The sequence below is a fragment of the Bos grunniens genome, chromosome 8, assembly GCF_055505025.1.
Source record: "Bos grunniens cultivar Pamir isolate PY7600 chromosome 8, Bosgru_T2T1.0, whole genome shotgun sequence".
NCBI lineage: Eukaryota > Metazoa > Chordata > Mammalia > Artiodactyla > Bovidae > Bos > Bos grunniens.
The window spans coordinates 68,329,870-68,353,315 of NC_141172.1; the positions used below are offsets into that span (position 1 = coordinate 68,329,870).

Here is a 23,446-nt window from a genome sequence, read left to right on the forward strand (position 1 = left end):
TTTTAATTCTGTGAATTACAGTCCAATGAAATCAATTTACTGGGTTTGTTAACCAATTTAAAAAAAATTGAAATAGACTATAAAATATCAGTACATTGCATATGCTAAGGCAGTTTTTAAAGATTTTTGTTTGCTGTGTTATTTGTAACGAAGGTGCAGTGCAAAATATTTTTTTACAGTGGGTTACAGTAAAAAAAAGGTAGATCAAATAGGCTTCAGGAGAATCGAGCTTTTCTGAATGGAGGTGGTGGCTTTGAAGAATTCGAATTTTAACAAGTGGAAATGGGGGAATGAGTGGAAAAAGGAGCATATTTGGAAGAAAGGAAGAATTGAGGCTCCAAATCTGGCACTAGGCAGGAAAGACTGAGTGACCAAGGGAGGACTTTGGGTATACCTAAAGAATTTTGTAGGTGGGTGGATATGTAGAGCTTAAGACCTTTTGATTTTTAGCTGTGTTAATAATTAATTGAACTCCCTAATGGATTACTGATAGCTTATCAGCTCTGGTGGACTTTGGCAGCTCTGCTCCTTGCTGGTTGCAAACAAGTGAGAATGCTGTGATAGGCCTGGCGGTAGGGTGTCAGTGTCCTCCCTCCCCTCCCGTCTCTGTGACAGGCACCCTTCCCCCCAGCCTGTACTATTGACACATTGCCTGGAAGAGCCATGGGGATTGCTTTGAGGCCTCAGTTTTAGGAACAGTGTAACACCTCTTTGTAATATGTATTTATGGGCTTCAAACTGTTCAGAGCTCCCTGTGTTAGAAGCATGCTTGTTTTACTTAATCACCGGGTGAGTTTCACATTCTTGTTCCAGAACTTCAAGAAAAGGAAGGCGAGGTAGAGACTGGGCCATTTCTGACAGCCCACTGGAGATGGGGTTGAGAGTCCCAAATGGATGACATCATGTCTGAAAAATACTTGAGTTTAACCAGGGAAGACAAACATAAAGGATTATTACAGAGATGAAGGGGCTCTGAAGGAGATTGTGCAGGCATACCATTACTTTGCAATCTCTTGGAAAATGAGAGGAGTATCACCCCACCCTTTAACTCCACTAGAGGACTATAATTGCAGGGTAAGGATAATTAAATTTCAGAAAAACCCCACAGCCCAGCTTGTCTCTTCAAGTGGCATAAACATTCTGGCCTGCTCTGGCTTTGGTTCAGTGCTTTCTCTGTTTTTCCCTCTCTACCCTCCTCCTAAGGAGGAACAGGCTGCCACTGAGGCCCGGATTCTTCCTGCCATCCGCTGCAGAGATTGTCTCCTTTTCCTTTCATCACAAGCATTGCTGTCCTGGGCCGCCCTCTCCCCAGGACTTGCAGAGTGGGATGCAGTTCCCCTTCTCCGTGCAAATTCAGAGACACTTGGTGTCTACTGAGCGCCAGTCACTGAGCTGTAACAGGGCCTTGGGTACTAACAGGCTGCAGTTCTGCTTAGAAGGCCTTTCCTTTGGGTCCCCTAGACACAGGTGGCAGCTGGCCTAGCTGCAAAGGAAATAATCATGACGTCCAGCAGACTAGAACAATGGGAGTTTAATGGGTGGCTTATTTTTTCAAGAAATTTGCATTTCCGAGGCTAGATATCCATCTCAATAGAACTGCTTCACATCAGAAAAGAGTCCTAGGACACTCCTCACACAAAAATTAACATTCCTCCCAGCCTCCGTTAAGCACTATGGTTTCTTAGAGAGTCTGATCATTTTGGTAGAGTGGTGCGACGTCTTATTCGAAAACTGAGTATGATACGGCGTATTTGGAACCTGAACAGGAATTTTTTTGTTCTTTTGTTTGGTGGCAAAATGCAGAAGAAACATTATTACTTACGGGTGCGTTCCCCCCACCCCCAGGATATTTCAGAATCGAGTTGGGGAGGAAAAAGCAGCTTTTTATATTAATCAGATGTGTTAAGATACACATACACACACACATATCAGGTGGTTGGTAGTGTTACTCCGAGAGAATGGAGACCAGATCATGAGAGCTTCCCATAGAAGGAGGGAAAGGTCTTGATGGGAGCTTTCCCGAGGAAACCTCAGTGAAAGATGAATGGAATTTGCAGTAGAGTTAGAAGATGAAGCCGATAGAGCTAGGAGGTGAGCTAGGATCTCGGCGAGCTAGGGGCTCGAGCTCAGGCCCCAAGGCGCAGAAAGACGCTGGCTTGCCCCGCAAGCCTGGGCAAGCCAAGCTCCTGTTGGGTCTAGCGGGTGGCTGGCAGGCAGCACTCATAAGTCGCCCTACCACCGGCCGGAGCCCACGTGGCAAGCCCTGGGGACAGTGGGGTGGGGCGGGGCGAGGGCGGGGGCGGGCCCGGCCGTGACGCGCAGGGTATATAGCGGGGCATGCGCGCCACGCCGAGGAAGGACGCCGGCAGGGGGCTGAGGGCGCGCGGGCACGCCGACCTAGCTGCGCTGCCGCTACCACTGCTGCTGCGGGTCGCCCGGGGGACCTGGCTTGTGAGGGTGCGCGGGGCCGGGTGACGTCGGCCCAGCTTCAGGTGAGGGCGGAAGGCCATGCGGGAGGGGGAGCTCCGTGCCCCGGAGATGGGGCATCGCGCGGAGGAGCAGTGCGCCTCCGGGGCTCCGGGTCACTGAGTGGGGGTGGGGGCACGGCTGCTCCGAGAACCCGGAGCCCAGCCGCGGTTTCGGAAGTCGCTCGAGTGGACCCACACATGGGCCCGGACGCTACATGGAGGCGACACCTGGCCGCGGTGCCACTACGAGGGGTCCTCAGTGGCGAGGGAAGGGAAGGTGCAGCTACGGCCCCTTGGACTGGAGAGCGCGGGATCTGGGCGCAAGAGAGGATGTCGGTAGCCGCACTAAGGCTGAGAGAGGTGTCCTGGAGCCCATGGACTCGAGCATGGAGAAAAGCAGAGAGTAGACGGGCAAATCTGGTGGGCAGCTCTCGGGATGGCTCTGATGGGACAAGAGTATCTAGACTTGGCTTTCCAGGAGCTGAGTGCCCACTTAACCTGGGCCAGACCACCTCGCAGCTGAAGACAAAAGCCCGGTGCCTCCCAGCTGACCCCGAGCAGGAGCTGAAGAATAGCAAAGGAGGGACTAACTAAACTCTGACCTGGCTCATCCTGTGGGCATGGCTTTTTAGCTGTTTTTGGTTCCTACCGACCGGGTTAGGTGGTCTGGGGCAGGCTGCCCTCTCTTGGTGGGTTAGAGCAATGGGACAAAATATCATCCAAACAGTTATACCGTATGATCCGGAGGTCCAGTTGAGTCACATTTTCCTCTGCTCTGGGTTGTGGCTTCCGTTTGGAGGTTCTAGAGTTGACTAGGGTCTGGGTATCCTGAGCATGTGAGCATGATTTGGTGAGGGGCTGACTCCTCTCCTGGGAACCTAAGATAGAGTGGGGGTAGGAGCAGCTTTGACCTGACCCATCTTCCTGGAGCCTGCCTGGGCTGGGATTTGCCTGGAGTCATTCTTTTCTAGGAACCCCAGGCTGCTTAGGTCTCCCACTTGCAGCGCAGTGATAACCTGGTGAGTTCTGGCCTAGCTACCTGGCTTCTGTCCCACCTCTGCTCCTAACTTGCCCCATGTCTTGTGAATGGAGTCAGTGCTAAGGGCAGATTAGATCTGTGGTCTCTTATCCACAGCATCTACAATGAATCCTTAACTTTTAAAACAAGAGCCATAAAAACGGAGAGAAACTTGATGAAGCAAGAGAAAGAATGTCGAGACTCATAACTTTAGTAGGTGAAATTTTTAAAACTACACAATCCATTTCCTGTTGGATGCTCAGAGGTGAGTTTTTCATAAACTGTGACAGCCACTATATAGTGGTACGCTTCCTGGTTTGCAGGTATGACTAGAAAGCACCAAACAGAATGACTGGCCCTGTCATTGAGGCAAGAACACTGCATTGAGGTACCAGAGCCCTGTGACTCTCAGTATTTCATCACTTCAGTTTGTAAATACGCAGTTCCTGATCTGTGCTTGGCTCTGCACTTGGCCACTGGAGAGTACAAAAAGGGTATGGGATCTGGCTCCTGGCTCCACTTGTTGGAGGGAGAAAGAACATCCATCCTTACATGAAGAATAAGGTAGCAACATAATAGAGGTCACATTGTTGTGTTTGGTCAAGTTCAGAGAAGATAGCATTCTACTAGAGACGGTACAAGGTGGCAGAAGAATTCTTAGCTTTTGAGCCACATGCGTGTGTGCTTGCTTAGTTGTCTGACTCTCTATGATCCCATGGACTATAGCCCAGGTGTCTCCTCTGTCTATGGGATTTTATAGGCAAGAATATTTAAGTGAGTTGCCATTTCCTCCTCCAGAGGATCTTCCTGATACAGAAAGCAAACCCAGGTCTCTTGCTTCGCCTGCATTGGCAGGCGGGCTCTTTACCACTGAGCCACCTGGGGAGCCCTTTGAGCCACATGAAAGTGAAAGAAAGTGAAGTCGCTCAGTCCTGTCCGACTCTTTGTGATCCCATGGACTGTAGTCTACCAGGCTTCTCTGTCCGTGGGATTTTTCCAGGCAAGAGTACTGGAGTGGGTTGCCATTTCCTTCTCCAGGGGATCTTCCTGACCCAGGGATGGAACCGAGATCTCCTGCATTGCAGGCAGACGCTTTACCCTCTGAGCCACCAGGGAAGTTCATAAATCTGTTCAAATCCTGCCCCATCACTCTCCAGCAGGAGACATTGCTTCTGCAGACCTGTCCTAACCGCTGTGCAGCACGTCGTGGTTGTACTTGAAGCGTAGTAGAGGTTTGTTATCATCTGAATCAACATTATCATCTTCTCTGGGGTAAAGTGGATGATTTAGGAGTCCTAGGAGCTGATAGGTAGCTAGGGTTGTAGGAATAGTGTGAGTCCAGGCTTCAGGTTGATTCATCTAGGGAACGTGGAGGCAACCTCCGTGCCTTTCTGGGTAGGCTCCTTTTCTGTGGCGTGCCAGGCATTGGCATATTCACAGTTCCACAGAGCCTTTTTCCCCCCACCTTTAGTTTTGCAAGCTATGCTGATTCTTTCAGGTAACGGAAGTACTGTTTCTCCGGACCGGTAATAGGTGGAAAAGACTAGTGACGTGTGTGCATCTGCACGCACGCGCGCATGTTTGCGCATGCGCACGCACTAGATCAGTCACTGGACTGGATTGTTTTAGAACTGTTCCACCTACTTCCTGTTTTCCTTACCTGTTTACACCTCAGTTCCAGGAGCAACCCTCAATCCGGGTCCAGTATTTACAGGATGTTGAGATCTAAGAGTTAGTGCCGTGAATAGATGTATATTTCTGGAAATCGGGACCTCCGAAATAATCCAGCCTTTTCGCGCTTGATGTCTGAAGAAAGTAACGCTTAGGCGTTTTTGCAGAACCGCCGATGGTGATATGATATTGAACTGGAGGGACTTTGGAAATCTTCGAGTCTAGACCCTTTGTTTTACAGCTAAAGAAACTGGATCTAGAGGTTAACTGGTGTTTCCAAGTTACATTTCTTGCTACTGGCCAAGAGGCTCGATAGGGCCAGCGTGCATGCGTTCTCATTCGCTAAGTTGCATCCGACTCTTTGTGACCCCGTGGACTGTAGCCCGCTGGAAAAAGAGGTGCAACTTTTATTCGTAAGTATGATGATAAAACTGCTGGAAATCTCAGACATTTCCTTGAAAACATGAAGAAAAAGGAGCCAGTTTTCCCTGTGCTTATTTGGGGGACGGGAATTCTCAGCTTGTGTGGATAGAAATTTATTCTGGAGAACTCTTCTCCCTTCTCCTTTTTCCAGACTCCCTGCCGACACAGGAGGATGGGGAGTGAGTGAGGAAGGGTCATGCTGCTAGGGCCCTAGCCTGGACTCTCTGGATACAATGGAACTTTTCTGAACTCTGAGGCTGGCGGGCTGGCAGACTGCCCTCCAGATAAGGAGTCCAGAGTCTACACCAGCCAGGGGCCTCATGCGTTGTCCGGGCAAGCAGGACAGCCTCACCACAAGGTCTCCGAGGCTCAGCTGTCTTCACCCTTACTGTGGCCATCGAGGCTCCCAGAGGGGACTCCTTATTGGCCCTGGGTAAGAAGAAGCAGAGACCCTTGTGAACCCTCCTACAGGCGAGAGGGAAGGTGGCCACAGAATCACCCTGAGAGAGCTGTTGGCATGTCCGTCCATGGGAAACCAACTTACCTGCCTCTGATCTGACTGCATTATCAGGCCTCCTAACCTTTCTCCAACCTCAGGCCTGGGACAGTTCTGGGCTTTGGTGGAATGATAATGTGACTGTCCTGAATTTATTACCATTGGGTCCCTAGAGGCTCTTAGCAGTGTTAGTAATTAAAATGTCAGCTAAAAGTTGGGGATGTTTTTAAAATCCATGTTTTAAACAGTTCATTTTTTCTTAAAAGCATGTTCATGCATTTTTTTCTTCCCATTTTATTGAGATATAACTAACAACACTGTATAAGTTTAAGTTGTACAGCATAATGATTTGATTTATATAGTTATGAAATGAGTACCACAATAAATTTAATGAACATACATCATCCCAGAGGTAAAAGATAAAAGAAATAGAAAAAAATTTTTTTTTCTTGTGATAAGAAGTCTTAGGATTTAACTTTCTTCACAACTTTCACATATGAAAGTTTAGTGGTGGTTTAGTTGCTCAGTTGTGTCCATTCTTTATGATCCCATGGACGATAGCCTACCACACTCCGCTATCCTTGGGATTTTTCAGGCAAGAATACTGGAGTGGGTTGCCATTTCCTTCTCCAAGGGATCTTCCCGACCCAGGGGTGGAACCTACATCTCCTGCATTGCAAGCGGATTCTTTACTGCTGAGCTACCAGGGAACCCCCAAATATGACCTGTAGCAGTGTTAATTATATTTAGCATGTTACACATTACTTCCCTAGTACTTATTTATCTTATAACTGGAAGTTTCTACCTTTTGACCGCCTTGATCCAATTCCCCCTCTCTACAGCCTCTGTGTGCATATATATTTCTATTTGCCAAAACTTTGATTTAGGGCTGAGGCTTTGCCTTTGGATCTAGATCTGCTAATTACACTTGCAAATTGTATATAAAAGTCACATCTGCATGTATGACCTGTGATTTCTGGTTTCTTTTATTACAATTGGTTTTTTTTTTTTTTTTTTTTTTTTACCATATGTGAATTATGTCTCAATAAAATGGAAGAAAAAAATTTTAACAGGAAAAAATTTTTTCTATGCTATATAATCCATAGTTTAAAGATTAGAAAGATGAAAAAGGTTTAAAAAGCAACTACACATACATTAACTGCACCCCCATAAACTCCCACCCAGTACAGTAAAAAGTCTCACCTCTGCCCACCCCATCCCAGTTTTAGAAATGCTCTAAGTTAGCATTTTAGGCATTGTTTAGCACTTTGCTTTTTTCACCTAGCAACTATTCTGGATCTTTCCCTGTCAGCCCAGGAAACACTTTTACTATAGCTGCATATTATTCCAGGATAGGGAAGCATGATAGTTTTTAAACCAGCATGTGTTGCTTCCCTTTCTCCCCTAGTTTGGGTTGTTTCCAATATTTTGTCATTATGTACAGTGCTAGGGGGAATAACTTTACTAAATGGCATTTCCTATGTATATGACTACAAAAGAAATTCACAGAAGTGAGATTGCTGGGTGACAGGATATATACATCTGTTAATTAGTCTCCATTAAGAAATAATGATAGAGCAAGAATCTAAGACATTTGCAAATCAGTCCATGTGCAGCATCCTACTTTTTTAATGCACACACTTAATTTACAGAGGACGAGATGGTTGGATGGCATCACCAACTCAATGGACATGAGTTTGAGTAAACTCTGGGAGTTGGTGGTGGACAGAGAGGCCTAGTGTGCTGCAGTCCATGGGGTCACAAAGAGTCGGACACGACTGAGTGACTGAACTGAACAGAACTGAATTTAATCTTTTTCTCCCCCATTTGTAACACATTTTTCAAGATGAGCAGTTCTCAAACTTTTTGATCCTAGGATTCCTTAATTTAGTCTTCCACTTATTGGCTAAACCTGCTATTTACCATGTTAAAAATTAAATATAAAGAGTTGTTTATTCATTTAAAATAATAGAAATAAGATAATTACATGGTAACATGAAATGCATGTTTTTATGGAAAATAACTTCCAAAAAGTCGAAAAAGTGGCATTATTTTTACATTTTTGCATATCTTCAGGACTTCAAAATAATGATTTATTAGATATAACAGATTATAGTACGCATAGAATAATTTTGCTGATAAATACTCAGTGGAAGTCTGAGAACAAACTGAGTTAATCTCTGAAAACACATATATTTATACCCTAAACTTCTACCTCGGAAATTTCAGAAAACTACACAGGCACATATTCATCATACTTCACATAGCCGCTGAAAAATGAGAGTGAAAAAGCTTTTAACATCTTAATTTTCTAATAAAACTAATTTTCACCTCTCCAGCCTCCTCACACAGTCTCAGTGTATCCAGGTGTCATCTAAGACCACAGTTTTGGGAATTGCCATTCTAGAGCACTTCGTTTCATTTTTGTAGAAATCAAAAGTTTTCCTCTCTGCATTTATGTTTCAGTTATGTTTAAAACCAAACAGAACTGGCATAAAGAAGTTTGAAAAGAGGCACAGCAGACTCTCAACAAAGGAATCCTGGACAGTGACAACAGAGAGGGCCTCTTTGCTGCAGGGATGGGCCCAGCCAGCAGAGCTCAGCTAAGAGAGTGCCCACTCCATGAAGACAGGCAAAACACTGTTTCTGTTCCAAGGAGGCTTGTAAAATATGTGTTGAGATGAGCTGAGTACATGTTGGCAGCTTCACATGCTATTTGTGGCATTCTTTAAGCTCCATTGAGTGGAACAGCCAAGAGACACTGAAAGAGGCCAGTCGAAGGTGAGGCGACTGGGGAGCGAGAATGATCTGGGAAGGCTTCCTAGAGGTGGAATTGAGCCAGCGGGTTCCTGCCAGGGGAGCTGTGTGAATAATGATGTGTGTGTGCTTAGTTGCTCAGTCGTGTCCCCAACTTTGCGACCCCATAGACTGTAGCCCTCCAGGCTCCTCTGCCCATGGGATTTTTCAGGAGTGGGTTACCATTTCCTTCTCCAGGGGATCTTCCTGACCCAGGGATCGAACCCACATCTTCTGCATTGCAGACAGACTTCTTTTACTTCCCCATCAAGGAAGACCATGAATAGTGGCACTAAGATGTATGTTCCTGGATCACTAGGGTTCTGGGGTATAAGGTACCAATAGTCTCTGGTAGGTATTAGCTGTTTATCAAAGACTTGCTGGTCTTTTCAGCCTTGTCTTGGGGTCAGTGTGCTCTTTTCCAGAAAAACACCACTGGCCCCAAATCAACGTCCTTTGCACCAGTCCACTTACTCCAGCCAACCTTGTGTCCTTGATTATCAAGAGTAATGTATACTTCCTGAAAAGTATAAAGAAGTATGGGAGAAAAAGTGTAATCCTGAGGCTGTGAGGCAACCTCTGTTATTCTGCTCAGTTATTTCCTTTTATTGTAAACTTTTAATTTTCAACTTACTTTAGACTTAAAAGTCACAAAGAATATAGCAGAGTTCCTTTATATCCCCTCACCCTGTGGTATAATCATCAAGAACAGGAAATGAACATTGGCATAAAACTTTAAACTGCAGGCCTCATTTAAATTTCATCACTGTTTCTGCTGATGTCTTTTTTCTGTCCCAGGATCCAGTCTGCCATCCCACGTTGCATTCAGTTGTCGTTTCTCTGCTCCAATTTGTAACCATCCCGTATCTTTCTCCCTTAGGATAAGGTCACGAATTTTTAGCAAGAATATCAACAAAAATGATGTTGCATCCTTTTAAGAGCATCATATCAAGGCATTTGTGGTGTTAATGGTGATGTTTTCCTGGATCACTTGGTTACTTGGTGTCTGCTGGACCTCCACATTGGAAAAGTTATTCTCTCATGTTGACTCCTTCTCATGGTTCAAACCCCTTTGGCCAGGAGGAGCCTATCCCATTTAAGAGCTCACCTGATTAGTTCTGACTCATACAAGATCAATTTCCCTGTCTTAAGGTCAACTGATTTGGTCAGCTGACACCAACAAAATCCCTTTGGCAGATAATGTTACCTAATAACAGGAGTGATATCTCATATTTTCAGCTCCTGCCCACATACAAAGGAGAAGGTCGTTGAGGCCTATCTTGGAATTCTGCCAACTCTAGCAGGATAGTTTCAGATAAAAGATTGTTGTTGTTGTTGTTTGTGACCCTGTGGACTGTAGCCCGCCAGGATCCTCTGTCCATGGGATTTCTCAGGCAAGAGATCCTGGAGTAGGTTGCCATTTCCTTCTCCAGGGGATCTTCGTGACCCAGGGATTCAACCTGGGTCTCCTACATTGACAGGTGAATTCTTTACCACTGAGCCACCAGGGAAGCCCCAGATAAAAGATATTAAGCCTTAATTCCAGCATCTAAATATTAGTTTCCTGTGACCGTCCTAACAAATGACCACAAACTCTGTGGCTTAAAAGAACAGAAATTTGCTCTCAGTTCTGGAGGCCAGAAGGTTGAAATCAAGGGGTCAGCAGGCCCACATTGCCTCCAAAGGCTCTTGGGGTACATGCTTCCTTGGGTCTTCCACCTTCTGGTGCCTCCAGTTGTTCCTTGGCTTGTAGCAGCATCACTGTCCTCTCTGCCTCCATCTCCACATGGTCTTCTTTTCTGTGTGTCTGTGACGAAATCTCCCTGTCCTTTATCTTGTAAACATACTAATCATTGGATTTAGGGACTACTGAAAGTCCATGGTGACTTCATCTCTAGATCCTTAAATCATTATTTCTGCAAAGACTGTATTTCTCAATAAGGTCACATTCTGAGGTTTTGGGGTAGACATGGATTTGGGGATCAAGACCATTCCCAGGAAAAAGAAATGCAAAAAAGCAAAATGGCTGTCTGAGGAAGCCTTACAAATAGCTGTGAAAAGAAGAGAAGCGAAAAGGAGAAAAGGAAAGATATACCCATTTGAGTGCAGAGTTCCAGAGAATAGCAAGGAGAGATAAGAAAGCCTTTCTCAGTGATCAATGCAAAGAAATAGGGGAAACCAATAGAATGGGAAAGACTAGAGATCTCAATAAAGGACAGAAATGGTATGGACCTGACAGAAGCAGAAGATATTAAGAAGAGGTGGCAAGAATACACAGAAGAGCTGTACAAAAAAGATCTTCACGACCCAGTTAATTACGATGGTGTGATCACTCACCTAGAGCCAGACATCCTAGAATGTGAAGTCAAGTGGGCCTTAGGAAGCATCACTACAAACAAAGCTAGTAGAAGTGATGGAATTCCAGTTGAGCTATTTTAAATCCTGAAAGATGATGCTGTAAAAGTGCTGCACTCAATATGCCAGCAAATTTGGAAAACTCAGCAGTGGCCACAGGACCGGAAAAGATCAGTTTTTATTCCAATCCCAAAGAAAGGCAATGCCAAAGAATGCTCAAACTACCTCACAATTGCACTCATCTCACACGCTAGTAAAGTAATGCTCAAAATTCTCCAAGCCAGGCTTCAACAGTATGTGAACCGTGAACTTCCTGATGTTCAAGCTGGTTTTAGAAAAGGCAGAGGAACCAGAGATCAAATTGCCAACATCCAATGGATCATGGAAAAAGCAAGAGAATTCCAGAAAAACATCTATTTCTGCTTTATTGACTATGCCAAAGTGTGCCTTTGACTGTGTGGATCACAATAAACTGGAAAATTCTGAAAGAGATGGGAATACCAGATCACCTGACTTGCCTCTTGAGAAATCTGTATACAGGTCAGGAAGCAACAATTAGAACTGAACATGGAACAACTGACTGGTTCCAAATAGGAAAAGAAGTACATCAAGGCCGTATACTGTCACCCTGCTTATTCAACTTATATGCAGAGTACGTCATGAGAAACGCTGGGCTGGATGAAGCACAAGCTGGAGTCAAGATTGCCAGGAGAAATATCAGTAACCTCAGATATGCAGATGACACCACCCTTAAGGCAGAAAGTGAAGAACTAAAGAGCCTCAAGAGGAGAGTGAAAAAGTTGGCTTAAAGCTCAACATTCAGAAAACAAAGATCATGGCATCTGGTCCTATCACTTCATGGCAAATAGATGGGGAAACAATGGAAACAGTGTCAGACTTTCTTTTTGGGGGCTCCAAAATCACTGCAGATGGTGATTGCAGCCATGAAATTAAAAGATGCTTACTCCTTGGAAGGAAAGTTATGACCAACCTAGACAGCATATTCAAAAGCAGAGACATTACTCTGTCAACAAAGGTCCATCTAGTCAAGGCTATGGTTTTTCCAGTAATCATGTATGGATGTGAGAGTTGGACTATAAAGAAAGCTGAGCACCGAAGAATTGATGCTTTTGAACTGTGGTGTTGGAGAAGACTCTTGAGAGTCCCTTGGACAACAAGGAGATCCAACCAGTCCATCCTAAAGGAGATCAGTCCTGGGTGTTCATTAGAAGGTCTGGTGTTGAAGCTGAAACTCCAATACTTCGGGCACCTGATGCAAAGAGCTGACTCATTTGAAAGACCCTGATGCTGGGAGAGATTGAGGGCAGGAGGAGAAGGGGACAACAGATAAGATGGTTGGATGGCATCACCGACTCAATGGACATGAATTTGGGTAGGCTCTGGGAGTTGGTATTAGACAGGAAGGCCTGGCGTGCTGCAGCTCATGGGATCACAAAGAGTCGGACATGACTGAGCGACTGAACTGAACTGAATTCAACCCATTGGGCGTCCCCAGTGGCTCAGCAGTAAAGAATCCGCCTGTAATGCTGGAGTTGCAGGAGGCAGCAGGTTTGAGCCCTGGGTTTGGAAAATCCTCTGGAGAAGGGCACAGCAACCCAATCCAGTATTCTTGCCTGGAGAATCCCATGGATAGAGGAGTCTGGCGAGCTACAGTCCACTGGGTCGCAAAGAGTCGGATAGGACTGAAGTGACTTAGCACCCAAGCATGCACAGTCTACCCACTATACTCAGGATGGGGGGAACTGTCCTTTGTAAACTCTGGTTCACAGAGCTTCAAAAAAAAAGTTGGATTTGTTTTTAAAGACAGAAGGCAGGCTTGGCTGTTGGGGAGACCAGGGCCTAGCCTCAGGTCTCCCGCTCCCCTCACATTGCTACACGTCTGAGAACCAGGTGGGTATCAGTTACTGAGGACTCTGGCCTACATTCTAAATTCTAGACTCTTTGTAATGCCAACAACTTGTCTCTGTGCAAGGAGTTCTCACTGAGAGTTAGTTTCCCTGTAGGAAGGGCAGGGCAGAAACGGTGGTACCTGTTGGCCAGAGAGGGTGAACTGACTTCAAAGAGTTTCGATAAACCACAGGATATTATAGTCTGTCTGTCTAGTCCAGCAGTCCTGACTAGACCAGAATGTCAGACCAGTACCCCAGACAAGAGGCAGGCTGATCTATCAGAGCTGTGTGTACAGTTACCTGGGTCTCACCCAGGAAACTCAGATTCAGAAGAACCATGGTGAGACTGCTCATGGGGGCACCCACGTTAGGGGACCAGGCACACAGGAAGTTCTGCCCATGCAGATTAGGACTGGAGTCCACTGTCAGACTCTTAAGTGAAGGTCTTTAAAAAAGGGGAGAGAGCTGCCTTCCAGTGGGTCATCATTAAACCTTTCCCATTTCCTCATTGAACTTGAAAGTGAACTTTCTTTTTTTTTTTTTGGCTGCATCCGAGTTTCCCATCTAAGATTGAACCTAGGCCATGGCAGTGACAGTGTGGAACCCTAATCACTAGGCCACCAGAGAACCCTCTGAACCTTCTTCTTAAAGTAATTCAGGTTCATTGTAGGAAATACAGAGTAAAAAAGATAACAGAAGTCACCATTAAACTCACCACCAAGAACTAGCAATTTGTTAAATATTTTTCATCTTTTTTTGCGAATGCATACTTTGTAAGGAAAACAGGTTCTGCTATACAGAGAGTTTTGTAGCCTCTTTTTTTCTTTTCACTTAGCATATGATGTCTTTCCATGTCATTATTTTCCTGAATATTAACATTTATTGAGCCATTACTGTATATCTAGCATTGTATTTATACTTAGTATCTTACTCAGTTTTCTCACTTGCTCCAAGGGAAACTGTTAGTAGCTTTGTTTTCCTGTAGGAAGTCTCCTTGATGTTGTGACTTGACGAAATGCCTTGAAGCTAGTAAATGTGTGTTTCAGGATCTACACTGAGGTCTGTTGCACTTGGAGCCCAAGCTCTAAATCTCTGTAGTTGAACTATATATTTTGTTATGTAGATTAGGAACTTCCCTGGTGACCCAGACGGTAAAGCGCCTGCCTACAGTGCAGGAGACCTGGGTTTGAACCCTGGGTCAGGAAGATCCTCTGGAGAAGGAAATGGCAACCCACTCCAGTACTCTTGCCTGGAAAATCCCATGGACAGAGGAGCATAGTAGTCCATGGGGTCGCAAAGAATTGGACACGACTGAGCGACTTCACTTCTTCACTTTACTTTAGCAATCCCCTTCTTTTTTCCCCTTAATTTGACTGTACTGTGCAGCTTGTGGGATCATAGTTCCCCTACCAGGGATTGAACCTGAGCTCTTGGCAGCGTAAGTTTGGAGTCCTAACCACTGGACCACCAGGGAATTCCCAGCAATTCCCTTCTTTTGTATGCTTAGATTGCTTGCAGTTTTTTACTATTATGAGCCTTGCATTAGAGCAAGCTCCAAGAGGGTAGGGATTTTTGTCTTTTTGGTCATTGTTGTATTCCCTGTGCCCACAACAGTTGGTACTTGATGGACACTTGTTGTTGAATGCGTACTTCCATTCCTCAGTTTTAAAATGCCTTTTTGTTCTGTTCTCATGTTTCTGAACTAGGGAGGAGTCTCAGTGATGTGTGCATTTAATGTAGTATCTTTTTCAACTCTGAAAACCTGCCATTGCTACTTATAATTGGAGAAGTACTGCAGAATCTATCCTAGTAAGGTTATTGAGAAGATTAAATGAGCTAATGAAAACAAATTGCTTAGCACAGGGCCTGGCAACAATAAATCCTAGCAATTCCTATTATTATAAAATTAGGGAAGAAAGGATTGTGGATGAGTTACAGGAGTGTTCAGATGCAAATACCAGAGTCCAACAAGGCTAGTTTAGGCAACAGCATGTAAAGCCTCTGGCGATTAGAAGGAGGCTGGGTTCCTGCTCAGTGGTGCCTGCAGGAACCCAGGCTCTCTTCAGTGGATCTTTCTGCTCTGCCATCCTTGGCAAGTAGGACTTCTTCTCGTGATTTTTGAACCTATATTTCTGAACAGGAAAGAGGAAGGGAAAGAGAAGGCACCCTAGCCATGCTGTTAGATTTCACTGGCAGAGCGGTCCCCTGTGGATTTTCTTTACACAAAGGATGTCGTTGACTTCACCCCTGTTTCTTATCTTTTATAGACTTTACTGTTGAGGTTTACAGGGAAAATAGACTGTTCATTAAAAAACAACTGGGGTAATTAGCTAACTCCTTTTTTTGTTGTTGTTTAAGTGAGTTTCTCTTTCTCACACTATGTCAAATTAAATTCTAAATAAATTAGAGATGTAAATTTTTTTAATGCCAGAAAAAAGCAGGTATATATTTCTATAATTTCAGGGTGACAAAAGGTTTTCCAAGCATGCTACTAAAAGCAGAAACCTTATAAGAAAAGTGGGATATATTTGATTAGTCACTAAGTCATGTCCTAGTCTTGTGACCCCATGTTCTGTGACTCCCAAAATTTCTGTGTTGCTCTTTCAATGGTGGGATGAGGAGGCAGACCAGAACCCAAACCCACTGTTTTATTCTCATTTTTACTGAACGCCTGAAAAGTTGGTTTGTGTGGGAGCAAGCGAGGTGGGCATGTGTGCCCTGCTAGTCAGGGGAAACCATGTAAGTCCCAGGGAGCAAGCTGTACTGCTGGCTGCTGCTGCTGCTAAGTCGCTTCAGTTGTGTCCGACTCTGTGCGACCCCATAGATGGCAGCCCATCAGGCTCTCCCGTCCCTGGGATTCTCCAGGCAAAAATACTGGAGTGGGTTGCCATTTCCTTCTCCAATGCATGAAAGTGAAAAGTGAAAGTGAAGTCGCTCAGTCGTGTCCGACTCTTTGCGACCCCATGGACTGCAGTCTACCAGGCTCCTCCATCCATGGGATTTTCCAGGCAAGAGTACTGGAGTGGGGTGCCATTGCCTTCTCCGGTATTGCCGACTACTCTCTTCCTTTCCTGGAAACCAGAGGGCTCCTGGCCAGCCCTGGGGACTTGCTCTTCTCAAAGCACAGAGTATGAGAGGCTTGGGGTGAGGTGGAGCTGTGCTGGCCGGCAGGGGAGCTGGCCCAGTTTTCCCTGGTGGAAGGCCCTGGATTCCCTCCCCACCTCTCCCCCTGCTCTGAGAAGACACACCAGTGACACTGATGAGCGTATGTAGATTTCAACGCTGACCATTTCCTATCTGAGAGGCTGGGCAAGTCCTCAGGATACCAGGCCGCTGGGGAGTTTCCAGGGGGTAGCAAACCACAACTGTTTTCTCATCACCGTTCCCAGCAAAGCACAAAATGTACAAAGTCACCCACTCCCCCAGACTCGGGCCACTAGCCAGAGTGCCCTCAGGGGCAGTCTGACCAGCTCTCAGAGCAGATTCTGTCCCGGTTCCTGTTGCTCCCGCCTCAGCTGCCTCCTGACATCCAGGGGTGCCTCCCACAGCAGAGGCCTTGACTGCGGGTAAACCATGGTGTGCATGGCTCTGCTGGCCAAATTGCACCTCTGACCTTGGCTGCTCACACTACTCCCTCTTCTTGGCGGCGGTGGCCACAAGCCCCTCCCCCTGCATTTCAGGATGTGTGCAGCTGGCACAAAAAGAGAGGTTGTGAGCAACGGGACCAGACTCGCGTTTCCATGACCAGCTGAGAAATTCTAGAAACCGCCTGTACTTGGGGGTTTCCTTTCCTTTTCTCTGTCTGCCATGGAGAGAAGTTAACATGGTATTCTTGGCCATGTGATCAGATGGTGGCCTGTCCTTGGCACATTTGCTGCTGGGGTGGGGAAGGAAGGCTGCCTGTCTGCGCCTCTCCCCCCACCTTCCTTTTGGATCCTCCATTCCACCTAATATTCTACTTTCTTTCTTTCTTTCTTTTTTTTTTTTTTTTGACTCTACTTTTTTTTATATTCCAATTCCAGATAGACTTCTCTGGCTCTCTGGGGGTGTCTTCAGCTCTATTGATGCTGCAGAAGGGGGTGTCTCTTCCCCTCAAATTGCTAATAGTAGTTTAACTGGGGGTTGAGGCCAAAGAACAAAAAGGTTCTAAACTTGAGGACACTGCAACAAGGAGGGGCACGGGAAATTAACACATCATTCAGCAGATATTCTTTGGGCTGGAGACTCAGACATAGAGAATAGACTTGTGGCCATGGAGGAAAGGAGAGGGAGGGACAAATTGAAAGAGTAATAACACTGAAACATGTACGTTGCCATATGTAAAACCGATAGCCAAAGGGAATTTGCTGTATTACACAGGGAGCTCAACCTGGTGCTCTGTGACAACGTAGAGGGGCGGGATGGAGAGAGAGATGGGACAGAGGTTCAAGAGAGGGGGGACATTCATATACCGATGGCTGATTCAAGTTGATGTATGGCAGAAGCTAGCACAATATTGTAAAGCAATTATCCTCCACTCAAAAATTTAAAAAAATAAAAAGTTATTAAAAAAAAAGTTATTCTCTGGGGGTTGTCTGGGTGCCAGGCACTGGCCTCTCTGGGTTTGGGGAAGAAAATAGGCCGAGTCTGTCTCCACTGTTGTGGAGTTTACAGTCAGTAGGAGGAGACAGATAATAAACATGTAAACAAAACGAAAGAAAGAAAACTCTGTTAGATAGTGATATATGGTAAATAAAACAGGGTGTTAGGACTTCGAATGCCTTGGGAGCAGGCTTTTTTTTTTTTTTTTAAACCGGGTGGCCCTGCATTTTGAGTAAGTGATGTCTGAGCTGAGACTTGATATGAAAATCTAGGGGGTGGGGGGCATTCTTGGCAGAGGGAATAGCAGGTGCAAAGGCCCTGGGGTAAGAATGCTTCTGACGTGCTAAAGGGAGCTGCACACTGTCGGACGTGGGTGTGTTACGTGCGTGTACGTTATACTCTAAAAAGAGAGAAGGGACTTGGACAGTTTGCGGGTAAGTGCCCAGAGGAAGCTGAAATCTGCTTAAGAGATTTGATTTTATTTTAGTATTTTTATTCCACCAGCATTCCGGCATTTCTTTCACTCAGATTCCCTGTCTTTAGATTCAGGCAGTCCTTCCAGATCATCTAGAGAAGTCCTGAAGAATGAATTGTCCTTCAGCAGGTGGCATTCAAAAAGCAGTTATTGCAAGCTTGGGATATACACTTGGCATTACTGTCACTGTAGTTGATTCACATTGTATACTATTCTGTTGTGAGAGTCGGTTAGTTTATTTATCCACTCTCCTGCTGATGGGCTTTTGGGTTGCTTCCAAAGTTTTTGTTATTGTGAATAGTGCTACCACAAGACTTCTCATATCTGTGTTTTATTTATTTTTTTCCCCTCTCTGTTTGGGTTTGAAAGTCACCCAAACTAGAGGATGTCTGTAGTAGTAATGTTAGTCAATTAGGTGTGTCCAACTCTTTGCAACCCTGTGGACTGCAGCCCGCCAGGCTACTCTGTCCATGGGATTTTCCAGGCAAGAATACTAGAATGGGTTGCCATTCCCTTCTCCAGAGGGTCTTCCCGACATAGGGATCAAACCTAGGTCTCTCTCATTGCAGATAGATTCTTAATCATCTAAGCAAACTAAAGTCAGAAACCCTTTCCAGGTGGCATTCCGATTGTCCCCCTGGGGTTGGAGTTGGCAGTAGAGGATAAGCCTTTAAGTCTGGTTAGAATGTTGATCCCTTTTTAATAGGCAAGCAGTTGGTAGGGGGTGGGGGAGGGCAAGTGGAAATTCATTGTGACGTTAGGGAAATCACTTACGGTACTGGGTTGTCCAGAGACTGCCACCTGAGAAGGGGGAGCTTGTCCATGTGGGTCTTCTCTTGGCCCTGATCCATATCTGAGGATGATAGCCAGAGATGTGGTTGCTTTTGTTCTGGAATCCATCTGAGTATACTCTTTGACAATCTCTCTTGAGCTCTGGTTGGGCAGAGACAGGGAATCAGGAGGGCAAAGTATGGGAATCCTTATGCTGTCCTTCTCACCTTTGAGAAGATGGAGCTTTGAGATGACACTTGTCCTTTCTTGCTCTTGACCCCCTGGACCTAAATGCTGCATCTTCAGTGCAGTGTATCACCCTGTACTCTCTAGAGAAGTGAGGTGATGTCTGTGTACATATGCATTTGTATTTACATCTTCGTGCAGCAGATCCTCCCAGCCTCCTAGGATTGTTATGAAACAGCTGAGGAAACTAACTGTAAGTGTTTGGAGTGTCATTCTGAGACAGTTACAGCTTTGAGACAGAGAGGTTGGAATCAGAGGCGGGCAGGGTGGGGCTTGTGCTGGGAAGAATTTGGAATGGTCCAGAGATGGTGCTTTTTCCTACAGTTCATCCTTTTTTTATTTTTGGCTGTGCTGGATCTTCTTTGTTGCTCCGGCTTTTCTCTAGGTGCAGCAAGTGCGGGCGACTCTTTAGTTGCAATGTGTGGACTTCTTATTGCCGTGGCTTCTCTCGTTGCAGAGCACAGGCTCTAGAGTGCTCAGGCTTTAGTAGTTGTGTAGGGGCTTAGTTGTCCTGCAGCATGTGGGATTTTCCTGGACCAGGGATTGAACCTGGGTCTCCTGCCTTGGCAGGCAGATTCTTTACCACTGGGCCACTGTGGAAGCCCTATGCTTTTTTTTTTTAAAAAAAAAAAAAAAAACACATCCAAGCCCTTCACACCTGTGGAGAAAGTGCTTGGAACACAGGCGGACTGTGTTCAGCTTTCTGACTGTTGGTAGAATCAGATGTTAATTAGCCTTCCCAGGTCTGGTTCTGTGGGCAGTGTGGGTGCAGGGGTGAAAGGGAACAGGAATAGGTGTTGTGGGTGGAGCCCAGGGTCCCTGCCAGAGAGCAGTGACCTGAGGGTGAGAGATGATGGGAGCCTAGTTGGAGGAAAACCCTTGCTTGCAAGGCAGGGGGACTGAACTTTGCTGTTGGTTAGGGGGAGTGATGAAAGGTAAGTATTTTAGCAGGAGAGTGATATGATCATTGGAGGGGATGGGATGGAGCAGGTGTTAGTGACCAGTGAGACTGGTGCAATGGTTTCTCCTCTGAATCCCAAGAAGAGGGGTCCACACTGGGGAGGCAAAGGATGAGAGAAGGCCTCTCAGCTCAGTAATCTCATGGGGATGGCCAGTGTCCTTGGACCAGGGAATGAGCCATGTGGAAGTTTGGGAAGTGGGCGGGAAAGTGGAGGAATATGATTCAGGAATGTCATTACTCAATCTTCCCCCTGTCTCATCACCTTTCTCTCTCTGATTTAGAAATATGGACCTTTCCCCTCTTTTTCCCAATTACCCTCTTTCCCCAGAGAGTAGGGCTCATTTGTGACTCATGCTGGTAAATGTTTACGGTCACTGAGAGATCTCAGACCCAAGATGTAGCCTGTGCCTTTCTGCTGGGGCCCTGGCATGTGCTCATGACGCCCACTTTGGGGAAGAAAGCTGGCAACCTGATGACCTTCCTCTGAGAGTAGAGATCCTCAGACCTTTACATTGTCATCCCCTAGAGAGCTTCCTAAAACACAGATTGCTGGGCTCCACCTAGAGTTTCTGATTCAGCAGATTTGGGTGGTGCTAAGAATTTTTTCTTCCAAAAAAAGAAAAAAATTGTCTGAAGGGTAGGGGAGGAGAAAATTTATACTTTCAATAGGTTCCCAAGTGATGGTATTGCCTGCTGGTTGTGGAACCATGCTCTGAGAACTACTTTCCTGGAGAAATTATCACGCCCAGTTCAGCATCTCAGCTGTAGAGACAGTCATAGAGCTTCTGAGGAGGAGCGAGGGGACTTGCCCCTAGCTTAAGGATGCAGGTAGGGGGAGACAGTGGTGTAGCAGGACATGATGTGAAGAGCCAACTCATCAGAAGAGACCCTAATGCTGGAAAATGTTAGTCGCTCAGTTTTGTCTGACTTCTTGCAACCCATGGGTTGTAGCCCGCTAGGCTTCTCTGTCCATAGGATTCTCCAGTCAAGAACACTGGAGGGGGTTGCCATTTCCTTCTCCAGGGAAATCTCCCCAACCCAAGGTTCAAACCCACATCTCCCACTTTGCAGGCAGATTCTTTACCATCTGAGCCACCAGGGAAGCCCAGGAATGCTGAGAAAGATTGAAGGCAAAAGGAGAAGGGGCAGCAGAGGATGAGATAGTTAGATAGCATCACTTGACTCAATGGACATGAATTTGAGCAAACTCCGAGAGAGAGTGGAGGACAGAGGAGCCTGGCCTGCCACAGTTCCTGGGCTCACAGAGTCGGAAGAGACTTAGCAACTGAACAACAAACAGCAAGGATGTGAGGGACAGAGGAAGGGTGGGCTGGCTGCAGGACAGAGTCTTTGTGCAGGCTGAGTAGTGGAGCTGACCTGGGGCCCGGCTTCTAGTAGAGAAAGGTTCCTTGCACCAGGGAAACCCAGCCCTGAAACCTCCGCCTGCTGCAGCCACAGGTCCTGTAAAGGCTCACTGTCTGGGAAGAGCCCATCTCACTGCCCAGAGGGCTCAGAGCACTCCTCTTACCCATTTTGGGAAGAAGGGAACGTAGGAGACTTCTTGTGAGAGGCCCTTGGCACTTTCTGCCCACAGAGTGTTGCTGCCCAGGAGTTGGAGTTGGCCTTTATAAATGGCCCTCTTGCTACAGCAAGAGAGTTGAAATCTTAGCCTGATTGAGGAAATGATGTAGGGTGGGTTTGGGGAGGATTGTTTTCAAACTCACTTGCACTTTTGGTTAGCAGGACAGTGATGTGACTTGTTTCTCTCCTGGTAACTGCTAAAGTGGAGCCTTTTTGGGTCTTTATAGGCTTCCCTTCCCTGGTGGCTCAGTGGTAGAGAGCCAATGCAGGAGATGTGGGTTTGATCCCTGAGTCAGGAAGATGGAAATGGCAACCCATGACAGTATTCTTGCCTGGGAAATCCCATGGACAGAGGAGCCTGGTGGGCTACAGTCCATGGGGTCACAGAGTCAGACACGATTTAGCGACTGAACAACAACAGTTCAGGTGTCTAATGGAAAACTGCCAAGCCAGCAGCCCGACGAGGCAGGGAAGCACCCCAGGCAGGGTTGAAGTTGGGAGAACAAAGTCTTGCTCTTTAGACCAGACTGGATACTGTGTTCTCCTTCCTGGGGTCCTAGCTTTCTTCTTGCCCACCTCTGGTCTATTCTCCATACTGCAGCCTGACCAGAATAATAAAAACACAGATCTGCTGGCACCTTAGCTGAAGATGATCACCACTGCCCTCCAGATGGGTTCAGCCACCTTAACATGGCCTACAGGCCCTTCCCTGTCCTGGCCCCTACTACATCCTCTTATGTACGCCCTGGCCACTCCGTGCTCTTTAAGTTCTTAGATGCTGCATCTTGGCCGAAGCATTCCAAAGAATGCTACATCTTCCTAGAATATCCCGCCCCATCCCCACCCCATCACTTTTCTCCTGGCCCACTTTTACACATCCTTTTGTTGTTCAGTCACTCAGTTGTGTCCGACTCTTTGTGACCCCATGGACTGTAGCACACCAGATTTCCCTGTCTGTCACCATCTCCCGGAGCTTGCTTAAACTCATGACAAAAAGTGGTCCACTGGAAAAAGGAATGGCAAACTGCTTCAGCATTCTTGCCTTGAGAACATGTCCTGTAGGTGTCAGCAAAAATAGTGTCTCTTTCTGGAGGCCTCCCCTGACCCCGGATGCTGGATTTGACCGTCCTGCTCTGTTCTTCAAGCTTCCTTTGCTCCTCCTCATGACCTGTGGCGGATGGTGTGGATTGGCTTGTTCCCCAGGAATCCACGTTGACTCAGCCCTGGTCCTGGTGTGTTTACTAACAGCACCACCTTTCACTATTGTGTACATTACTTTGGATAATAAATTATGGTCTAAGCTACCAAATGTAGAGAAAAAACAACACTTTCCACAGACATCTTTTCACTGGAATTCCCAGTGTGACTTGCATTCTGCCAATGAGCCACATTGGATCTAGTCTTGAATATGTGGATATCCTCTTCTTCATGACAGACCTGGGACGTCCATGTGCTGGTATGGATTATGGTAGCTTCCTTGTGCCATTAGCTTCCTGATGATGGCAGGTCAGGGCAGCAGCTCCTTGGAGGGCTGACTCCACTCTGTGATTTTGGGACTAGTTCCTGGAAGTTCAGTCCAGTCTGTTTCTTCCACTCTGCCCATGATTCTCTGGGCCTTTTTAATATGTTATACAAAATCTCTTTCTGCTTAAATTGTCTAATTGAACCCCAATCAGTACACAACCCTCGTCATC

The 23,446-nt window shown here is 46.2% G+C and overlaps 1 protein-coding gene across 3 annotated transcripts in view; it reads left to right on the forward strand.

Annotated features, from left to right (window-relative positions):
- The first annotated feature begins 2,321 nt into the window (after nt 1–2,321).
- Nucleotides 2,322–23,446, forward strand: part of SLC39A14 (solute carrier family 39 member 14) — a 51,456-nt gene continuing 30,331 nt past the window's right edge. The window contains exon 1 of one of the 3 annotated variants that reach the window (XM_086416188.1): nt 2,322–2,492. The gene's annotated coding sequence lies outside the window, so the exon portion shown is untranslated. Of the gene's footprint in view, nt 2,493–5,122; nt 5,571–23,446 lie in introns of those variants that run through there. The other 2 variants (XM_086416191.1, XM_086416190.1) reach the window with 2 other exon arrangements.